General features: G+C 39.8%; 1 pseudogene; it reads right to left on the bottom strand.

The window, feature by feature from the left end:
• Positions 1–4,583: 4,583 nt before the first annotated feature.
• Positions 4,584–23,452, bottom strand: LOC131247990 (glycerol-3-phosphate acyltransferase ATS12, chloroplastic-like; annotated as a pseudogene).
• Positions 23,453–24,750: the final 1,298 nt, after the last annotated feature.

Consider the following 24,750-nt stretch of genomic DNA (forward strand, 5'->3'; position numbering starts at 1 on the left):
CATAAGATGAAAGAGGCAGATCCAAAGCTTAAGTGAGCAACTCTGAGCAACTCGAGAAGAAAGAGTAGGTATAGAAGGACCACTGTTGAAACATTCCTATAGTCAAGAGGTATTGTATCATGTTAATACCAGTAGGAAGGATATATAAAATCAAAGTTGAACCCATAAGATTTTAATGGTAAGCATTTCTTTCACACCTCATCGATAGTGTAGCCTCATTGAGTTTTGGATTTGTTTTATTATTTCTGCCTTATCTATTATATTGAATGGGGAAAACAAATGGATGAGGATAGATTTCTCACAAACATCACAAAGGGGCACCTAGCTTTCTGGTGTAAGAACTCTCTTGTAAGGGGCGTGTAGTGCATGGTATTAAATGGGATTAGGTGGGATAGAATTGCATTTGGTTGTCCACGTTTGATAAGAATGGAAAAACTTGGAAGTAGATTAGATGGAATCGCATTGGGTCCCGTGCCAATTTCACTCAATGTTAGTAAGTTGTGTATGTCTCACCATGATGTGTGGGCTATATGCACACCATCCACCCATTTTTCAAGATCATTTTAGACATGGGCCAAAAAATCATATAAATCTAAAGCTCAAGTGGACCCCACCATAGAAAGTAGCGGGGATTGAATACCTACAGTTGAAAACTTCTTTGGGGCCACATAAGTTTTGGATCTGCCTCATTTTTAGGTCCATGCCATTAAATGATGTTACAAAACAAATGAACGGTTTAGATATAATACATGTGTGTTATTCTCAATAGTTTCAAATGATGGTAGGTATATCCATTCAATGTACCACAATATTACAAACAAAGCTTTGGATTAAGCTTATCCCATGGTAACAGGGAACAATCCCTACCATAGGTAATAATTATGTTTTTTGAATTCCATCCCACCTAATCCTTTCCAATGACATGCCCCCAAACACCCCCTAGAGCCATTTGAAGGTAATAGGCAATTAATGGCCTTTTATTGAAAAGTTCAAAATGAAAAATATACAACCATCTTCTCTCTATGTACAAGTTTCCACACACGAAAGGTTTAGGATTGTTCGACCAATCAAACTTTTAGAAGGTAACTTAGTTGCAATGCAGTTTACAATTTAATCAGGATTTATTTGAGTAAATATATGCCACGTGTAATACTTCTAAGTGCCTGCTTATTAAAGTGTCATAGGCAGCCAGAGTATCAAATAATTCCCTATTATAAGTTCTAAATATGCACGTGATAATTCCCAATAATAGATCGCCGTATTGTAACAAACGTATATAACGTGCATCTGAGCTCTGCTGTTCGTTGTGTTAGGATTCTTTTATTTCTGACCGTAGGATCGTCTTCCCGCCCGGTGGACCGGGTAGTTGACGGGGCCATCTTCCTGTAAAAAAGCAAAAGCTTCATTTCAAAGCAGAAATGTGTATTCACGGCACACGTAGGATCGTCTTCCCGCCCGATGAGTGTAATTGCCCATTTTCGACGGACCGGATTGGGTACTACCCTGCTGGTCCCTAGCTAGGATCGGACAAGGGCTGTGAGGGGCCATCCTGACTTATGAGTTTTATCCACACCGTCCATTTATTTTTTCATGATTTTTAGCTCATACAAGCCCAAAAATCAGATAGATCCAAGGCTCAAGTGGACCACTTACTGTTGAAAGCTTTTTAAGGGCTAAAGAAGTTTTGGATCAAGATGATATTTTTTTATTCTTCCATCCATCAAGGTTCATGTGCCCTTATGAAAGAGGTTGGACGGCTATTAACCATATACAGTGAGCCCTACGAATGTTTTAATAGTGAGTGTCATTATTACTACTGCTTCCTGTGATGTGGTCTGTGGTCTACTTGAGCTTTGTAGCTGACTCATTTTTCAGGATTGTACCCTGAAATGATACGACAAAATGAATGGACGGTGTAGATAAAACCCATACCCGAAGGTAATCCCTTAGAGCCCCTGTCTAATCCTAGCTAGGGACGGGCAGGGATAGTATCCTATCCGCGTGGACCGCGTCCATTTCCGACCACGGCATGTTTGTAGCAGGCCCGCACAATGAGGATTGAATGGCCCTGATACTGCATGAGCATGCCATTTCTGTACATGCGCCCCTAAATGTCTCTTCAGTATCTACTCGCGCGAACCGCCTTTATCATTTCTTCTTCTTGTCTTGCTAGGTTGACTAAGGATGAGGCTAACAAACCGTCAACGGGAGTAGATATCTCACAAAGGCCACTTGTTAGGTTCCAACAGCAGAACTTCCTGTTTGGTAGGCAATCCACCGAGATGGGTGGACCCCTGAGGATGGGGCTCAAAGTGATGTATGTGCCTTAAATCCATAGCGTCCAACCATTTTAACAGCAGCTCATTTTAGGGGATGATCCCAAAAAAGAAGCTGAAAAAAAAAAATCTTAGGTGAACCACACCACAGGAAACGGTCGTAATTGAACCTTCACCATTAAAAACCTCATCGATTCCATGTGGAATGTTTATTTGCCATCTAACCTGTTAACAAGGTCACAAATACCTAAATGAAGAGACCACACAAATATCAGCTCAATCCAAAGATTTTGTAGCCCACAAGAAGTTTTTAATGGCAAATTACCCCTATTTCCTGTACTATGCTCCAGCTGAGATTTGGATCATGCCTGAACTGTGCTTTCAATAAGAATGGACGGCTTGAATGTAGTCACATACATTACGGTGGACCCCCACCTCGGTAAATAAGCCACGCCCAGGTTGGGTCAGGTTGAGGTTGGGCTCGGGTTGGAAATCCTGAACCTGAATCAGGTGGGCAGTTTACAGAGAAAGCAAAGCGTGAGCCTAAAACCCGAACCCAACTGTCTCAACCTGAACTTTAAGGTCGGGCAGGGTCCGGTTGGAAATCCTCAACCCTGGTTGGGTTGGGCTTGGGTGGGGCCTTCGGCAACCCAATCCAACCTAAACCTGACCCTTTATGCATCTTGAGTTGGGAAACGCTGGTGAAGCAATAGATCTCCAGTTGCGTTGAGTATTCAATACCTTGGTTTGAGCTGAGCCTTTGGGCTGCCTCTTGAGGTCAAAAAGGGTGCAAGTGCAACCAGCCTCACCTGAGTTGCAACCATACCTGTGTTGACCAGCTCCACAGGGAATTTTATGATCATCAACAAGACCCGAGACTGATGCCGATCTCTTTGCATCTCGTACCCCACTATGGATGGGTCACAACCCCAAAATCGCAGGTAGTGTAGAAATCCATTTGCATGGGTTGGATGTTTCCTGCAGAACATGTTGCACCACATACCAGTAGTGGAAACAACTGGGGCCCACCATTTCGAGAGAATTGCAGTCACAGGATGGAATCAAGACTCAAATGGGACAAACTGGGCTTCATGTTAAAATCATTACCTTAACTTAAAAAACATGTTACATGATTTTGCATTTGATGGGTAGGAATCCATTGCTCAGATTGTTAAGATCATCCAGTTGATGCCATCTACATCAGGGGCCACAAATGAACGGTTTGGATCAACATATATGGATTATATTTATACAGATACAAGGGACTAGCAAGAAATTGGAGTCTCCAGGTCATGCCCAATGAGCCTTCGGAGCAACCCCATGCCCATGACGAGGTTTCCGCCAAGGGGAGTTGATTGATACTCTGGCAGGGCACGGCCCTTGATATGCAGACACCCTGAAATTGTAGACATGGCATAGAAGAACTCGAATTAAACTGACTATTGTGCAACCCACCGTCTCCAAGTCCCTGCTTGTTTCAGGGAAACGGGAGCAGCAGGCGGGATCAACAATCCTAAGCCAATCAAACGGCCACAAATGCCTAGATTGGCCAATCCAGCACTTGACTAGTGCAAGGATCTAAGCGGGCCGTAACATGGAATGACTGACCACAATATTCTACTAATTTGGCAGGAGGCTAGATGGATGGGTCCACAGCATCTGATAGTATCTACACAATCTTACAGATGTTCGCACAAAGCCAAAGATGTACGGCCTATGCCCAGCCGCCAGCCTAACTACTATGGGAGTGAAAACGATCTACTCACCCCTCTACGGTTAAGATGGCCCCTGGACACTAACAACGGCTAATGGACAATGGATATCATTCCTCTCTCAACTTTGAAAAATTCTCTCGATGGGATGCTTTCACCGAGGGATTGCTTCCATTTTTACAAAAGCAGAGATCTAGGAGATATGGGAAATCCATGTGGGACCCACCCACCAGCGGTCAACCGGAGTGGACCCTATAGGCCCATATCCAACAAATGGAACACCAGCCATTCCATGGTATGATCACAATTCAAGATGCTCGGAAATCCAAACTCATCCTAAATTACAAACATATCCAGAACTAATAACAAGGCGAGCCAATAAGGTTTTTATTAAATCAACACTAACAAAATTCTTGAGCAATTGGGAACGACATGATACACCAGTGACAATGAATGGCATTACATCATTTTGTGAAAACGAATCTGTAAAACAAGGACCCTAACCTTGAAGGGCCAACACAGTTATGAATTTCCCATCCATGGGAAATGTGTTTCCGGACCCAAAAAAAAAAGAGATGAGGTTAGAGAGATACTTGAGAAAATGGGCCAACATCTGTAGAAATTGCCAGGGTCATTGCCACAGCATTGATCTGTCCAATTGCCAAATCCAAGCTCATCGTACTAGTCAGTTGCTGAAGTATACAAAGCCTGTGAAAGAACTGCCTGAACCTGCAATAAAGCATTGACATTTCTATTTTAGAACTAGCACAATAGAAGTGAGCATTGCATGTGTGATTATATGTATGTAAGATCAAAACACTGTCATATAGTACATTTTGATTCTTTTCGGACTGCACTTGAGGTCTTGGACCTTGGTATCGATCCCTAGCGGGGGTGGCTAACATGGAGTGTGTGTACTGACATGGGTGTGTGCTAACAAGCTAACCTAAAAAAAAAAAAAAAATCTTTCGGACTGTGTTTGAGTGTTTGTATGACAGTTATCACTGAAATAACAATATGGAAATGGTCTTGCACATCAACCATCCTTATTTGGTAAAAAGTAGAAATTTATGATAGTTCTGGGGTGACAAGGAAGAGGACTGTCTTGACATTCTTGGGTGATATGTTGTAACTTGGGCACATTCATCATGGCTCAGTGGGTTAGCTCAAAACATAGGCATCACCACAAAGAAATATTGATGTTGCACAGATTGGGTTAAGTTGATCATTCATATTCCACAGCCTCCAGTTTAAATGACTCCTGCCATTGTGGCTGACTTAAAAATTTATTAGCATTTGATGTCCCATGATGAAGATGAACTGCTATGCTTGTTTTTTAAGGGGGGTGGGGAATAGCCCATAGCTCAATGGTAGACGCAGCATATTTCAACATTGAGGTCTTGGGTGGTTCGACCCAGCTTAGCCATCCAAGGAAAAGGGAAATAGAAATTCATTAATAGCTTGTGTTTAGTCATTGAATCAACATTATTGGAAATAGCAGTTCATAATTTTAATAAGGCAATTAAAATTGATTTTCTGACATCGCATCTTTTCTTGTACATTTTGTGATAATGACTTACAAAGAGTTATTGTTAACAGTTTTGGATTATTAGGCTTTTTCCTGGCTGGGCACCTAGGTGGCCTTTCCAGTAAATGTTTGAACCCTATTCAGGAAAAATTAAAAAAAACTCTTCAAGACCACAACAACCAGCATCACATACATGATACAGCTAGCAAAATACTATGCACTGGATACATTATGGATGCTTAGTTACATCTTACATTGATCTCAGAGAAAGAAAATATCATTCCAATAGCATCTAACTAATGTCTTACACAACAGGCCCACTAATCTTATAAGATATTGGTCTAAAAGTAAATATTTAATACCCATAATTTTTATATTTAAATTTCAAAATTTTTTTTAAAAAAAAAAAGGCTCAGATGATCATGCAAAGAGGGATACCTGCCTAAGGTTAATTCCCATAATTTTTAATGGTGTGTTATTTCCATCTTGTCTCAGATGATTGTGCAAAGAGGAATACCTGACAACAGGGGGAAAATGATGAAAAAGCTACAGTGGAGGGACTTATTTCCATGGTTGTGATAGAGAGACAACAGAGTTTGATGCATCAAGTCCTCGGTTGCCATGTATAGCAGATTTGAGCACATTGTGCTGCTCGATCACTGAATCATATAAAGCCTGTGAAAGGGCTACCTTGGCCTGCAATGAAACACATTTAGGGTGCGTTTGGGTAATATGAAAATTGCAATTTACCAATGGTTTCTAAAATTAATTTCTCCAGTTTTATGTTAAACACGGAGTGTTTGGTCTTCATGGGAAAATTTTGCAAATTTGCAAATTCCCTCCCAAAATCACGAAGAAGAGAATTTCAAATATGAAAAAGTAAAACTATTCATATGTATCATCATCATCATCATCATCTAAGCCTTATCCCAATTAATTGGAGTTGCCTAATGTTGGAAGTTATGGCATAAGTTTGACACTGGCTGCCAACCTGACACAACCCTCCTTTATCTGTGCTAGGATTGGCAATGAGAGCACAAAATTCCTATACGCGCAATGTAATAGACTATTACATAGGTTGAGTGCAATCAAGCACAATCAAATAGCCTATTACATAGGTTGATTGCAACCAATAAGTTATTATCATAATTATGATTTACAAAATCTAATTCTCTCACACCATCCGATCAAAGTAATTTTTTACAAACAGTCCTGGTGGGACCATGTGATGGATTATGCAAATCAATGACCAAACAAAGAACTGTTAAGAGGGATGATCAATGAAAAGTGGGCCCCACATGATGGACAGCATATATCAATGGTTGGACATTATGATCTATATAAATTATGCATTTTGGTATTCATTGATCGGGAGAGATGGTCAATTAAAGGTGGCCCCCACATGATGAATGGTCCAAATCAATGATCGTACATTCAGACCTTCCTTTGTCCCACCCACCAATAGGATGGTTAGGATCATCCAATCAAAGTGCCTTTTAAGAGGAACAAGCAATCAAACGGACAATCCAAATCAATGAATGGACCTTCTCTTACAATTAACACGAAGCATCCATTTTCCTAACCATTGATCAAGTGACTAGGATCATCTTATCAAAGTTAATTTTAAGAGGGGCAGGCAGTCAAAGGTGGCACCCACATATTGACATTCTAGATCAATGATTAAACTTTCTCTATCATAATCGATATGAATCATCAATTTTAATAGGCATTAGTTGGAGGGTTAGGATCATCCGATCAAAGCAATCTTTTGGAAGAGGGGGTAAATCGAAGGCAGGCCCCACATAAAGGATGGTCCAAATCAATGATTGGACTTTTTCTAATATAATAATATGGACCATCCTTTGTCCGGGACATTGATTGATAACTAGGATCATCTAATCAAAGTCACTTTTAAGAGAACGAGCAATCAAAGGTGGGCCCCACATGGATTGTCTAAATCTATAAATGGGCATTCTCTGTTATAATCAATATGTACCATCCTTATTCCTAGCCAAAGCTCAGGTAGTTAGAATTATTTGACCAAGTGATTTAGGATGGACACTCAATCAAAGGTGAAGTGTATCAATGACCAGACGTTCTCATTATATAAAATATGGGCTGTCCATTTTCACGGCCATTGATTAGATAATCTGGAAAATCAGATTAAAGTGAATTTGTTAGTTGACAGCAATGAAAGGTGCATCCCATGTGATCGATGATTCAAACCAATGATCAGACCTCTATCATAATCAATATAAACCAGCCACTATCCTAACCATTGATCAGATGGACACAATCATCTGATCAAAGTGACGTTTATAAGAATCGGGCAACGAAAAGTGGGCCCACATGATCAAAATTAAATGATTGGACCATCTCTATTATAATCGATGCATGCCATCCATTCTCCTAGCCACTAATTGGATAGTTGAACATCCAATCAAAATGATTTTTTGGGATAGATGTGCAATCAAAGGTGGGACCAACATTATGGACAACCCAAATTGCCAGAATTGGTCCAACCGTTAATTTCAATTATCCATCATAGTGGGTCCACATTTGATTGCCTTTGCATAAAAAAACAACTAAATTGTAATATTTTATTAAGCATCCCAAACATTCACAATGCTAAAAATTTAATAAAGTGATTTAAGGTAGGCTGGCCAAACAGTCAATAAAAAGAAAGAAAAAAAAAAAAAAACTGGGCAAAATATTGTTAAATTGAGATTTTGTTATTTTTCAATTGTATAAAATTGTAATTAGGGAAGTTTTACATGCCAAATGGACCCTTTGTTTCTTTTGAAGTCTAAAAAAGGAGCCGCCGCCACCTTTGGCATCAGACTGGTCTACCTTCACTACCATTGTAGTACCAATTACAAAAAAAAATAAAAATAAATAAATAAATAAAAATAAAAAAAATAAAAAATTGTGCATGGACATGAGCATGGTTGTTTTCTTTAATGATACAACTTAAAAAACAACAAGTGTGCTCATAATTATTTATTGCTTTGAGTTATTAAAAAAAAAACTGAATAGTGCATTATAAAACCTACCTCTGCAGGGTTTTCAATTCCAGCAGAAATTTCTTTGAAGTTGATTTCCAGAGCCACAGATAACCCAACTCCATGGTATGAAATCATTCTCCGCTCGCCAATTTGTTTCTCTACCTAGAAAATAATTGTCCTTAGGAAAATGAAGCCATTGCAAAACGCACCTATGCTTGGATGAGAGCCTACCTGGGGAGGAGGTGGCATGACATCGTGGCATAACAATGCAAGAGGATATATATGCCCCGGACCACCTGAATGATCTGAAAGCCTCCTTATATTGTCCACTGAGGATACATCAAAGGGTGCCTGGCCCCCTTATATCAGTACCAACTAAACACAATAGCATTATAACAATCAAAGAGAGCAAACTTGCAGTGCGTATAGAAATAGGAAAAAGAAAATAATAAGCAGGAACATGATAAGGCTCAGCCCTTTATACTAGTGTTACGATGAGTGCGACAGTGTTCACAAACACGACCATATTACAAAAATGTTTGTTGTGAGCAGACAGACAAAAAATACATTAAAAGGGACAAGCAAGCAAGCTGATGGATAAATCACTAGTACCAAAAAAAAAAAAAAAAAGATTGACATTCAAACTTTTGTTACTACACAATTTATGACGGGAAAATCAAGCATACATGCAAACAAAAAATAGAAAATAAAAGGGATACTGATTTAGTAAAAGATAAGCAAAAAGTTAAAAAGTAAACCTGATTGCAAACTAAAATTCCATTCTTTTCTCTTTCTTTTTTCCCTATTTTTTCATTGATAATCTGACACCACACAGAGAAAAATTTACAAGGGGCAGCCATTTACTCATATGCTTATTTTAGTTGATGAATATATTCAATTTGCGAAACAGAGAGAAGGAAATGCTTAATTTCCCTGCCAATAAAATACACCCAGAGTGAGCAGGCCATGCCTTGAGATCCTTATTAATAATCCCAAGTCCAGAGAATAAATTAGGAATGTACCAAAAAAAAAAAAAAAGAAAGAAAGAAAAGCAAAGGGCCTGGAAGGCCAAAGGAAAACATGCTTAAACAATCTCATTAATTAGAGAAGATCTGCATTTGCAGCATAACAAACTAGAATCCTGCTTGTATGTTTCTCTAACCTATCTGGTGAGCAAGCGGGCCACACATGCACAAAGAAATAGACATTTTGAAGGAATGAAACTAAAGGTCGACATTCAAGATGGATGGGTAGCCTAACCGAGGACTGAAATAGCATATTTGCAGGATATAACACATGTACATATAAAGTTGGGTTGTGCTGGGCCGGATCAGGCTCAAATGACTTGAGCCCAAGCCCGACCGGAAAATTGATCGGGCCATCATGGAAGGCCCAAGACCAGCCCAAGGCCAAGTCAGGATCACTGGGTTGGGTGGGCTACCGAGCCCATTGCCACCCTTGGGAGAAAATAAGAAAGAGGGAAGAGAGAAAGCAAAAGAAAGATTTGAGGGATAGCCTGCTAGGTTAGTCTTCCATTGTACAAGACTTAACATATTTATTATTCTTTGCTTTGCGGCGGTTTTGGGTTTAAGAATCAATATGGCTAAGTCCAAGATGTTTGGTGTTAATATGGAAAAAGAGGAGATTGATCATCTAGCAGAAGTTTTTGAGTGCTCATCGGGTACGTTGCCAACATCTTTGGTCGCTCTTCCCTTGTGCATTGGTGCCCCCTCCAAAAAATCTGTGGGAGAAGGTTATTTCCATATTTGAGAGGTATCTTGCTAGATGGAAATGCTGATACTTATCGCTGGGAGGCCGCCTTACTCTTATTAAGGCAGCTCTTTCCAATCTTCTGTTGTACTTCATGTCCTTATTCAGATGCCCGGGTTCGGTGTTGACTGTCTTGGAAAAATAAGGCGGGATTTCCTTTGGCAAGGTATGGAAGACAGAAAGAAAATCCATCTTCTCGACTGGAAAGAAGTGTGCAAGCATACCTCTATAGGTGGAGTTGGGGTAAAAGATCTTAAGAGTATGAATTGTGCTCTCCTTGGGAAGTGGATTTGGAGATTAGGTTCAGAAGACGGGAACCTCTAGAATATTATTGTTAAAAGCAAATATGGGAAATCAGCTACTGGGTGGTGGACTAAAGGGTCTTCTTCCTACAGGGCGTCGGCCATTTGAAGAGGTATTTTGAAGACGAAAGAGGAGGTGCTAAAAGGTGTGGCTTTTTGTCTTGGCAATGGGGAGAATATAAGGTTCTGGGACGATATCTGGGTGGGGGACATCCCGCTTAAAGTTTCTTTCCTGAATATCTATCGCTTAGCTCCTACCAAAGACGTATTGGTGGCGGACTGCTACTCTATGATAGATGGTAAGATTGTGTGGAACATTGGCAGCAGATGAAATCTGCAAGACTGGGAGATCAGCGAGTTCGCGGACCTCCTAAAATGCATATATGCCACTGCTCCTTCCCAATCATGTGCAGATGCTATTATTTGGAAACCAGAGAAATCCAGCATCTTTTCAGTCAGATCATTGCACAACCAGCTCCACTGTAATCTGGTCATCAGCGAAATTCAGAATATCTATCCTATCTAGAAATATTCTGCTCCCCCGAAACATATCATCTTCGGTTGGCTAGTCGGCAAAAAGAAAATTCTTACAGTTGATAATTTGAGAAAACGGGGACTGATCCTTCCAAATATTTGCTTATGTTGTATGCGAGACGAAGAAACAGTTAACCATCTGCTCCTGTTTTGCCCATTTATCTCTGCAATTTGGTTAGACTTCTTATCTCAATTCAACATTAGTTGGTGCGTCCCCGGCACGATGAATTTCCTTCTCCAAGCTTGGCATGGGGTATTCTTGAGCAAGGTGCTGACAAGGCTTTGGAGGATGGCAATCCTTGCGATTCAGTGGACCGTTTGGGAGGAGAGAAATGGCAGATGTTCCAAGGATTCTTCTAATTCCCCAGAGGTTGTTGCGTCTAAGGCTAAGAGATTATTGATCGAATGGGCCTGTATCGACGAATCCTTTAAGGATTTCGACTTTCTTTTTTTAGGAGAGTAGTTGCGTCTGCTTTCTCAGCGGACTCTCTCCTCCTCTCGCTGTATTTTCTTCCTTTCTCAATTCACTGACGACACGCTAATCTTCTGTCAAGCTGCAGAAGAACAAGTGGGCAATTTGAAAACCATCATCCGCTGTTACGAAGCTGTATTTGGCCTCAAAATAAACCTAGCTAAATCCAAGATGTACGGAGTTGATCTTTCAGTTGAGGCAGTGCAACTCTTTACAGACAATCTCGACTGCCTGACAGGTAACCTGCCAACTACCTTCGTGGGTCTTCCCCTTTGCGTTGGATCCCCCCCCCCTCCTCTTTCTGTGGGACAGAGTCATCGATAGATTCGACCTCTATCTAGCTAGATGGAAACGCCGTTATCTATCACTTGATGGTCGGTTAACTTTAATCAAATCAGCAATGTCAAACCTCCTCATTTACTTTGTCTCTTTTTAAATGCCCAGCTGCCATTTTATCTATCCTTGATAAAATCATAAGAGATTTTCTGTGGCACGGGAAGGAGGATAGGAAGTTTCATCTCGTTAAATGGAAAGTAGTGTGTAAACAACATTAGTTTGGAAGTGCAGGGATCAGAGACCTCCACCTTATGAACAGAGCTTTGCTTGGTAAATGGACGTGGAGACTAGGCTCAGACAGTGGCAGTTTGTGGACGAGAATTGTTAAAAGTAAGTATGATACTTCCTTGGGTGGGTGGTGGACAAAAGATACTCCCCGGAAAAAAATATCGGACGTGTGGAAAGGCATCCTCACCTCAAAGAAATTGGTGGTGGAAGGGACAAGTATATCAATCAGAAAAAGGAATAAAGCTCACTTCTGGGAAGATAAACGGGCAGGAGATTCTCTCCTCAAAGAGGATTTCCCCAATCTGTACCATCTAGCCCCAAATCGGTCCATCTTGGTGGCTGACTGTATCACCTCAGTGGGGGATGATCAGGCCTGGAATATCGTTTGTAGGAGAAACCTGAATGACTGGGAGATTGAGGAGTTCACGTCCCTGCATCATCGACTACACAGCTATAAGCTAGATAAATCCCATGAGGATTCCCTAGTTTGGAGGAAAGACCAATCAGCCCCTTTTTCCGTCAAATCTCTATATGAGTGCATCGCCAGCAACTCACTTGTGTTGCCCGAGAATCTGCTTCAGAAAATGTGGAAAATCAAGGTTCCTCCAAAGATTTCAGCATTCGGATGGTTGGTGGCTAAACAGAAAGTGCTGACCCTGGATAACTTGAGAAAAAGGGGAATGATTCTCCCTAACATTTGTCTCTGCTGCATGAAGGATGAAGAATCGGTGAATCATCTGTTTATACACTACCCTTACACCTCTCAAGTATGGCACGCAGTCCTTAGATCCTTCAACATATCCTGGTGTGGCCCTGCTTCAACGGGGGATTTTTTCTTAGCTTGGCTTGGCTCCAATATTGGATCCCAAGCTAACAAAATCTGGAAGTTATGTTTCTTGGCGGTCTGGTGGTCGGTTTGGGAGGAAAGAAACGGAAGATGTTTCAACAACACTTCTAATTCAGTGGATGTTGATCTTCAGAGAGTTCAGCAGCACACAACGGAATGGGCACTGTATTTCCTTAATATCAAGGATTGTAATCTGTTTGCTTTGGGAGGATCCCTTTCTCGCTAACTCAACGGGTTGATCCTCCCCCTTGTAATCCTTTCTTCTTTAATATATTTTCTGTTTTATATATATATATATATATATATATATTCGTCATCTTTCAAAAAAAAATAAAAAATTCTACCAAGAATAAGAAAGATGAAAATGCCCATAAAGAAGGATATATTTACAACACAAACCGAAGATCGATAATAAGAAAAGTCTAATTCTAATGACAATACTTCAATGTGACCACTTTGGGGTGTAAACTAACTTACTGGATACCATTCTCCCGTGGAAGGATCTGGGCGGTCTCTACCACCACTTGGTGCAATCCATATTATTTGTGCTCCAGTCCTACATTCAGTTAAGCTGGTCAGAAAAAAGAAAACCAAACAATGAAGAGTATTGTTCACAATTTACAAAATCAGAGAAGCACTTTACACAAGCTCAAACCAAGTACATTAGAAGAACCAACAATCTACATCAGCAAGGATGCCATATTAAGGTCTAAACCTTGAAATGAAGGAAAAGGTTGTTTTTTAAAGGACCACAAGAATCAATCACTCTTTGAAGAAATGGCATTCTTTTGAATTAATCAGCTTCCTAAATTTCTTTGAGATGGGCATCCATCCTTGTGAATTCCCCTAGCAATGAAGCCAACGTTGGAGAGCTTTAATAAAGAGTGGGTACACCTTTTAAAAACTCATATAGGCCTTAATAATAATTAAAAAAAAATTAAATTAAATGCATAGATTCTTGTTATGTCACTAGCATTGGTGTGTCAAATCTCTCTTCTGCATCTTTCACATTTCTGAAGGTCTTATCTTTTTGAAGGGTATTTCCAAATGTATCATCAGGAAAGAAAAGGAATTAAACAAAGCAGATATACCTTAAATGCAGAGCCATTTCCTTAAGACTCAGGGTATTGGCTTTCTTTTTCATCTCAGCAAGCTCAGGAATGTCATGCATGTGCTTCTTTGAGTATACACAGACAAGATTTCTGGCACAATGCAGTATGCAGAAATAAACATTGTGAGAGTTCAATAAATATAGTCAAATCACAAGATATGTATTTCTCCACTGCAAATCACTAAGCTTCATGAGCACCTTCCCATGCTGAAGGGCTTGCAAACAGGATCTGTCACAACCCTATCTCCAGCAACATAGGTCTGTGGTACAAAGCACAATATTTAGTCAATAAGAACAATCATGATTGTGTTTTCATTCAGTGGCCTAGAATGAAACAAATAACAAAGTAGCATACCATCTTCTCAGCAACATGAGGGTGTGATGTCTCAAGCAACAAGGCAATTATCATTGGTTCAGCTTCTGTCTGATGGTTGGAGATCAACACAACATTACGACCCTATGAATCAAAGTGCAGAAGTATTGATCATATCTGTTAGAGCCAGGGAAAAAAAATATTTGGTGGAAAAACTGAAACATACTCAGAAAACTCATATAACTAAAAAATAAAATAAAAACTTGTACTTTCTTCTACATTGATTCAAGCCTGGATGGATGTTTGAGCAAGTTACGCCATGGGAATCTCAAGAGCACAGTGCATATGAAAATCTCTTCCATGGGTACCAACTACCAAGTAACTGCCCCCCTCCTCCTGGTTCACCTTTGTAGGGCATTACATGAGTTCAAATAAGCCTTCGTATCTGGGGGGTTGGGAGATTTTACAAAATGTTACGACCCCTAAGTTCTGTTAGAGGTCCACAAATCAAGATCTCTTCATTGTTGCATGCACTAATATCAATATTCTTGCCCATGACATCATCATTGTGGCAACGCGGTAATAAACACACTATTGATGGATGATTGAAGGTGTGGATCTTGAGAACATGCTACACAAAAATGGTTACCTCACAGCTGTTAAAGTAACAGGGGGAGCTGTTACACGATACAGACTGTAATGCCCCTTCTGAAAAGAAAAAGAAAAGGACAAAAAAAAACCGTAACGGCCCTATAATGGCCATAATGGGGCCATAACAGTCCATACCATAATGGGGCTGATACAGTTTCTTCCTAGAAAAAAATTTGACCATTATAGAGCTGTAACGACCTGCATCATAACACCCATGAGGCTGGCCGTTACAGCCACCACTACTGTTATTGAATACCTTGCTTGAGACTGCTTGGACAACAAGTTCATATATTATTTTATACCAATTGAAAAGGAGGTAGCTATTCATGAATTTCAGTATGCAGACCTCAAAACCAATGTGGTAACAAACAGACCAGATGGGATGGCCAGCCCGGAACCCAATGCAAAAATGGTCCAATGCACTAGAAACCCTAGATCAACTGATGGATGACTGTTTCCTTAACGGATTAGACATTCTTTGATCGAACTCAAACCTGCTATCTCCCCGCATATGCTAATGGTGTTATCTGTAGATGTCCCTGGTTGAAAGGATCGACTTGGTCGTACCGGCAGTTGGACCAAACTGCTGACGGGAACTGCATGACATCCAGTTCATTCCTTAAATCATTGCTCATAACTTAAGCTTCTCTCAGCTAATAGCAATTCTATATACCTACCATGATGAGCTTCATATGTGCTATCAGTAAAGTTGTTCAAACGACCCCTATAAACTGAGAGTGCTAATTCTAGTTCTCATCTCCACCCTTGACTTCTCTACTAATGATGATGCTGATCAGAGAGTATCCTAGAATATGGATGGTTTGCAAGTGGAGGTGTACACGAGTCGAGCTTGGCACAGCTTGACTCGGCTCAGCCACTAGCTGACCCTAGCTCGAACTCGGCTCGGTTCGGGCCAGTTCGAGCCGAGTTCATCTGTGCAGCATGTTCACTAACACATGGACTGCACCTTCAAATTCTCAATGTATGTAAAACAGCAGCAGCAGTTCTACAGGTATTTCATCAAACACCTTGTAGGCAACATCAAAATCAAGAAAACAGGGTATTTGTTTCATATACATACCTTCCTTGCCACCAGCCAACACTTCATTTAGTCATTTCATCAAACACTTGGTGAGCAACATCAATATCAAAGTAACCGAGTCACCGAACTGGTTCGATTCGAGTTGGGGTTCGATCTGAGTCGAGTCGAGCTCGGGCAAGCTCAAACTCGGTTTGAATTTTTTCGAGCTCAAAAAATAAGCTTGACTCGGCTCGAACTCAGTTTCGAACTGAGTCGAATTGAGCTTTTTCGAGTTGAGTCGAGCAAGCTAACCGAGCTAACTCGGTTCGTGTACAGCCCTATTTGCAAGTACTTACTACAAGTTTATTCTGCAACTCTTTTCTTAAGACAACATGCTATCACTGAGAAAGTAAGCAAGGATACAACAAATTTCCAATACGAAGTTCTCCAAACCTTGCCAGTGAGTATGTTTGCTTCTCTCAGAGTAAAACAAAGATAACTCCATCCTCAAGGCCAAATCCTCTTAGGTCACCACAAAAGATAGTATCCACAGCTTGGACCCTTAACTGAAGCACAGTAGATTGAATTTTCCACCTCTCATATTTTGTCAAAGAATGAAATAAGTCATGGCTTCGAGATTGATGAGCAAAAACAACTATGAGGCAAAACCTTCATTTGGTGGAATTGTTTACCAATTTATTTTACTTTTACTTCCTCCTCCATTGTGTAGAAAACAGAAACATACATCTATCCTCAAAGCCAAGTCTCTTTCGTCCACTATAGAGATAGTCTTCACAACTTGGAATCTTTAGTGAAGCCCCCTTGATTGCATTTTCCACCTCCCATATTTTCTCAAAGTATGAAATAGGTCACTGCATTGAGAAAGACGGACAAAGACGAATGTGAGGCAAAACATCATGCGGTGGTTTTGTTTTGATATTGGTTATGCTCCTACACCATCGTGTGCTGAATGCTATCAATATTTGAGCCTATTTCCCACTTATGCTACTTATGTTGTCCATTCCTACATTTGAATTTCTAATATAAAAGAAGAAAATCCACTTAGAAAAAATTTATGCCAATCCCAGAATTTGAGAAATCCCAAACACAAAAATCTATTGGAGAAGATGACTAAAGCTAAACAGGGTCCCCACACATAACGGGCTTTGTAGGGATCCACCTAGAACAACCAATCTGGAAAGTATGCTGAATATCTACTAGACTACTCTCCAACAAATATTCAATCATGATTGTTCCACCACTCCACCTGTACACCTTGAATATCCAGCAACTAAAAGGAGACAATGGTGCAGGCAGTTCATGATGCACGATCCCTATCCAAGGGCCTCAGAGTACCTTGGGATCACACTCTGTTGTGGTAGTGGTACGGTCAATCCACCCTACAGAAACAGCCGATCCAGAAGCACATGCCACTCTCAATATATATGACCCGCCTCACTCCCCATTAAATAAATTCTTGCACGGCTAAATTATTCGTCCATGCATATTGTGATTGGAATCACAAACTAATTGATCCCTTTATGAAGCTCCACTTGACATGACAAGAAGTATTACTACAGCAACAACTGCCAACCGGTGAATGGTCCATATTCAAACGCAGGAGTCATGATGTATTGTGTTAGAACTGTGACATTCAAGGTGAAGGCACAATTTGACTTACAGGCTTCAACAACTATCCTTGGATAACTTCCAAAGTATGGAGCAACCAAAAATAATGTCCAAGATGGTTCAAGCACCGATACATGTTGCTTTATGAGAAGAACATCCAATATGGTGAACCCTGGGAAATAAATAACAAGTGCAATACTCAGCTTTTACATGGCAAGTGATAATGCCTAATGCCTATCTGTCACTATTAAGTCAATATCTTCTCATTGCATGATATGGTAATGGTGTAAGAATCTAATTTTAGGCCATGGCAAGTAATGTATATAATCTTAAATCAAATCACGAGGTATCAATTTATACTAATCACCTTCTGGAGATTTTCTTTTGTCTTGAAAAATGGAGATGTTGCCAACATACGAACTTCTGAAGAGACAAGGAAAAAAAGGGTTAAAGCAGGGATACACACAGGTGAAAAACCTCATCAACAATTAGATTCAAAACATAAAGGGAAATCCATTCAGAAGGGTGTAATTTCCCAAGTCCCAAGGTCATTTCAATTTCATAACCTTTGAAAAAATAACTTCACTGAAAAGTCAGAACTTCGATTGAATAAATATTAACTTGTTCAAGAATCTGAATCTATCAAAGCTTAAGCAAGGACAATGCAAAGCGGTGACGAAATTTTGTACCACACCCAAAAAAGAACAAATAGCTAAATTAAACATTAACGTAGTTAAATAACCTGAAGTCTATCAGTGGACGGATATAATTTTGACCAAACATGTAGTAGTCGAAGGCTCCCGTATTGCTTTGTGATGTGGTGAAAAGTTAAAAGGGTGCTGCAAAAAATACAGCACTTTGTTGTATAAGACAAACATTTATGCATAAAACTGCAAGTACAATAGTTCTATAAGAAACAAAACAACTTAAAGGCACATAGCTAATGACCAAACCTCCACGTCCAATAACATACGGTCAAATGCAACAGCAATATTTGACAATATGACCTCGCTTGCAATGGGACTTCCAGTTTGCAAAACCTGACAAGTTACCAATGATGCAGCATAAAGCTTCAGAAAATGTACACATGCCTCATAAAGTAGAGAAACAAACATTGCTCAAAAGTATAATATAACAGGATAAATACTCCATTTTCTCCTAAAGACTAAGTTTTGGGTCCAATCCAGTGTTTTAAAATCTGGACCAGACAGGATGGTTGGATCAATTTGGATCTGGTCGCTAAGGACATTTTGGGAAACCCATCTAGGTCGATCAGTCCATCCGTCCAGGTAAGACCGTCCATCTTATCCAATTTTTGAGTCATCATCATCATCATCTAAGCCTTAACTCAGCTAATTGGGGTCAGCTACATGAATCCTTTTCTGCCATTCAATTCTATCAAGGGCCATAACTTCAGTTAGACATCTTTTATTAATACCTCCACCCATGTCCTTCTGAGACTTCTCCTCGCCCTTTTGGAGCCTTCAACTTGTACCAACTCACTCCATCTAACTATTGCAGTTCTTGGTCTCTCCATTGCACGTGACCAAACAATCTGTCTACTTTCCCTCATTTTATTACCTATTGGTACTACTCCCAAATTCCCTTGAATGCATTCATTTCTATTTCTATCCTTCTTTGTCATCCCACTCATTCATATCAACATCCTCATGCCAACTACACTCATCCTAAGAACACATTCTTCCTTAATTACACAACATTCTATCCCATACAACATGGCAGGTCTTATAGCCATTCTATAAAATTTCCCTTTTAGTCTGAGTGGTACACGATGATCACATAAAAAACTCTCAAGGCACATCTCCATTTCTTCCAACCCACTTGAAGTCTATGGACAACATCCTTCTCAATCTCTCCCCACTCATATGAATAGTTGAGTCAACTGATCAAATATCTATTTTATTAATTTATGTTGTCATGGGAACATCATGGGTCAGACAAGTTGGACCATTTTGGAACTGCACAGCCCACAAAAAACAGGTTGGGGTCTGGTCCAGGTTCTAGATATTGGTTCCATCTAACATCAAACACCAATTGGGTGAAACTGGCATATATGCATGGCAGGAAACCAACAGAAGAGATTGCTGTGAGATTGATGATTCAATTATAACATTATCCAAATAAGCCAATGTATCAACGCCAAATGAGAAGTTATAGACCATTATTACTAAAATGTGTTTATCTCGTGTATCCCTAAATATAAGCATCATGTGTTAAGGAAGTTCATAATGTTAGCATCCAAGCAAGTGGATAAAACAGACAGCTAATCTAGACAAAACATTAAATTCTAGTGACTCAAAAAATAAATAAATCAAACAAGGAACCAGTCCTAAAATAAAACATGATACAGAAAACATCTCTAGAAAAATCAACCATTTGACCAGCAACCAGTCCGAAACTGAAACATGATAAAGAAATCATTCCTAGAAAAATTAACCATTCAACCATATTACATGACTCATTGTCTAGAAATGATGATACAAAGTCATGGGACCTTTCTTACAGTTCCCTATGTAAGCTGAGAACAGTATAAAATAGAACGTACAACACCAATGGTTCAGTTTTATCATGATATGCCACTCCTGTTCATTAAAGGAAACAATAAAAAAATAAAAATGCTGCTCCTGTTGGCAAGCTAGTTGTCTCATGACTCTCAACAAGGTTGAAGATCCATTTTTGCTCTCAAGGTCATTCAAGAAATGCATTGATTTGTTCCTAGGGATGAGGAGACCCATCAATACCATCCTATGGAGGTTAAACTCCAAAACCCCCAGACCTCTAGATGTTTAAAGAAATTTAAATCTGCTAAAATAACCTGCTATTAGATGCCCTACATTGTTCCTCCAATCATCATAATGTCCTTGTCCCAACTATTTGGAGTCACCTTTACAAATCATGTATTGCCAATCATTCCTATCTAAGGCCCTCTCCTTGATAAGTGAATCCACCCACAAAGATATATTTTAATGAAGAAAAGATAATATGGAATACAAATATAAGTACTTAGAAACATGGGCTACACCCCCAAGTTAGTTTCTACACCATTTAAAAATGGGAGTGGCTCTTCTTCAACTGCATGCATGGCATAGTTGTATGGCAATCCGAACTGTCCAAATTTTTTACCCAAGTACCAAAGGAGCATGACCAACAGATTGCACTGAGAAGATACTATTAACCCTCTGATTTCTTCGCTCGAATTTGGACCAATCACTGTTTTACTTATTAACCATCCGTTTGACAGGCCATTAATTGGACGGTTCAGACTGCTTGATCGGTGTGGTATTAGAGATATGCTCCATCACATTTGGACCCACAATTCAGATGGTCTGGATAGCTTCAAAATAGTGCCACATGTGAGAAGAACGAGCCACCACCATTTTCAAAATGGTGCTAAACTAATATAGGAGTCTAGACCTAGAAACATTTAAAAGACCATGCACATTAGAAACAGGTACAGAGTACCAAACACAAGGAAGAGGGTAGTTCAGTCTTCACATCAGCGCCCATGTTGAGTGCACTGTACACCAAACACGGCAGACATGCATGATAAATTGATAAGGACCCATTCCATGTACATCTTTCATGTCCAAGGGGAAGCCAGTGGCATCATGGATACTTGTTACTTGTTAGGTAGGAAAAATGTGAGTGCGCTGCCTCAGTATATTTATGGTACATCTCTTTTGGGTTAACTTGTCTTTATAATTGCAAGGTGTGAAGCAAAGCACAGCTCAAAGCAAGAGCATCAACTAGGTAGAAGGATCGTGCAACTGAGCTTCTCTTTATTTTCTATTTTCATATGTCCTCTTAAATTAAAAAGAAAAATCTCAGAAAAGCTTTTAATTTGGATACCCTATCACAGAATAACAGTGTTTTGTAATGAGGACTTACAAAGTATAATAGCATAATGATATAAGAAATTTCAGTGAAAATGCACAAACAAACATAATGCAGTGAATGCTAGCTGAAGAGCATGATGGGGTCTAAATTCAAAGAAGAAAAGAAAATTTTTATTAGTTGTAAATACTCGGAGATGCCAGCATCAAACTATGCCAATGCGTGCATGTATCTTCTTGCAGATCTTGGTCAGCCTATATTTAAGAAAAAGATATTCGAAAAGTATGATACTATCCATGGCCAAAATATAGCATTTCATCCTGCATTAAGAGGTAGTTATTTACCGCATTACGATAATTTTGATATATTTCTTCCATCCTGGCAGCAACAGCAGAAGGCAACCTTCCAGCTACCATTTCCTTTCTAATACCAGAAAGAAGCTCTGCATTTATGATCCATCATGACAAAACATTAAGCAAGTATTCCAAAGCAACCAGAAAGTAAAGAGACGATGGAAAAAACTGATTACAGCCATTGTTAACTTCCTAAAAGAATGTTACATGCATGATTAGTTTTCTTCCCAAACCCAAGAAAATACCATCAAGATATCCCCTAATAGAAAATTAACAGAAAATATAGCATCTAACCAACAAAAGAGAAGGAAAAGTTACCATAAGAACAGCAAACTGGGAACTGTATGATATTACAGATTGTTTATCTAGGTACATTACCAATCTCCAAACAAGTACTCTCTATGTTCTCTACCTAAGAAGGCTGCTCTATCTATTGTTTGGAAAACTGTCATGTGGATGCAAACTATGGGAAAATGTCAACTGTAAAATTTCTTATTCATTTTTCTATACTTGGGGACATGTTTAATTTATTTCCTTACATCTGTATGAGGCTCTCCATGGCCAGTTCTAGCACCCTGCTAAAAAAGGAAGGTTGACATCTGGTGGGCAGAGAGTCATGGAACTTTTACCAGTGTACCAGTTAGAAAGCCAACCCTCAATTTCCAGGAGAAGGAAGGGTCCGGTTCCATGGCTCAGTCTGGTGTGGGTGAGTCTATAAGTATGTGGAATGTGGGTGTGTGTTAAGAAGAAGAAGAAGAAGAAAATTTGTGGCAGTGGGTTCACTGCTATTTGTGGAGCCAACTAGCATAACATTGCATGTGTATGGGGACTTTATGATTAGATGCAAATCATTCTAGATGCATTCAAAATACTGGATATAAATCTAATAAAAGAAGAATCAAAACCCAAGCAGCAGAAATAAGTTAGAAATTATTCACCAACAGAAAATATTGCTAAAAGAAGCATCGATAGAATCTAGAAATGAGTAGCCAAAATCAAGAACAACTTACCTTCTTCGCTCCAAGCATCAAGAAACGTCCGAGAGTGTGTGACCTCCTCATCTGCCCCCGATTCCAATGAAAGCACCGCCGCTCTTTCCAATGTACACACCCTCTTCTTCGACTCCTTATCCTCCACCAGCTCCGCCATTTCTCTGAGCTTCGACGAATAGACTATGCACGGACACTGATGACTGCTCGGTCGGGTGGAGAAGGAACAGGAAACCGTAGAAATCCGCAGCGACGGTAGAGAAGGAGAATGATGACAAATTCCAGTTATTAAGAAAGAACCAGAAATCGATAGATAAGCTGAAAATATTGACATTTGTAAAAGAAACAGAGGTCTCAAATGCGATTCAAAACAGCTGATTTTCTTTATGAACTCGAATCTATCAAGAAAACATCTAGCAGATGAATAAGAACAGAAAAACCTAACCCTAACCCTAGATTTCGGTCTCGAAAAGCTGCTTCTGGTAGAGAGAAGTTACAGAGGATTTTCGAAATAGGCAGCGATGCGCGGTAAGGGACGACGAAGCGCGCCCACGCGCGAAAGCATGACTTGGATTACGAGGGGCCTTTTCGCGAATCATTTAGCGCCACGTGTGCCAAACCTATTGGCAGCGGATTAGTATTACCCGGGTAACAGCTTAGTGGGTGTTACCCTAGAAATTTAGGGCCCACCTTGATGTATTTTTTATATATCCACACCGTCCATATGTTTTTTAATCTCCTTTTATGACTCCATACCAAAATTAAGAAGATAAAAATTTCAAGTGGACCATTCCAATAGAAATAGTGATGAATAACCATTAAAAAAAATTTGTGTGCCAAAATCGTTTTGGATAAGTCTTATATTTATAATTTACCTTTATCCATATATTTTTGACATTATAAAAAGTTTGGATTGAAAATAAAAATTATGAAAACCTTACGATGGGCCCTTTAGAATTTTTAATGGTGAGGCACTCAATCAACACTGTTTCCCGTGGTGTGGCCCACCTGAGATTTTTATATGCATAGGTTTTGGTATCCCATCTAAAACTTTCTGGATAAACGGATGGACGGCGTGGATATACATAAAATCATCAAGGTGGGCCCCACGGTACGGGTAATACCCCTAAGCTGTTACCCGGGTAACACCTAATCCGCTCTCAACCAACCTATTGGCCGTTGTCTCTGGCACGTGTTTTCCATGGAGTGTGAGGGCGTCTCTTTAACAAACGTGTCGGAGATAATGTACGTGTAAGCAGCTAGAGTGATGCTCTGCAACGTGGTGCCTTTCGTTGGACGGGAATCGTCTACAACAGCTGTTTTACGCCAGCGCGTCAAATATCCAAGTTCTGAGGATTCGACGTGTTATGTATGCAAATCCACTCCGTCCAGAATGTGAGAAGTGTTATTTGAACCGTATATTAAAAAAATCAGAAAAATAAAAATCTGAAGGACCACACCAATGGGAAAATTTTCATCCTAAAACCTCTAAGATCACGTGGGGTGGCCCGAATGAGTTTTTATCTGGCCGATTTATCTATTTCCAATCCATTCTGATAAGCTACATATGATTAGTGGTTTCGATGAAAGGTATATACCATGGTGGCCTCACACACAAAACTGTAGCTACATCTCATCCCCACTGATCCCTTTGTTGTGGCCCATCTCAGAAGTATTTCTTCAATCTCCTTTTTCCCTAGGTCTAAATTCGAAGGTAGAATTCGATGGACGGATTGGATTTACATACATAGAATGGTGGGAAGCACAGAGCATGGGTGTTTTACGCGTGCCTAAAACAGGTGTTGTATCGGATTCCGG

This window comes from Magnolia sinica, chromosome 6 (assembly GCF_029962835.1).
Source record: "Magnolia sinica isolate HGM2019 chromosome 6, MsV1, whole genome shotgun sequence".
Taxonomy (NCBI): domain Eukaryota; kingdom Viridiplantae; phylum Streptophyta; class Magnoliopsida; order Magnoliales; family Magnoliaceae; genus Magnolia; species Magnolia sinica.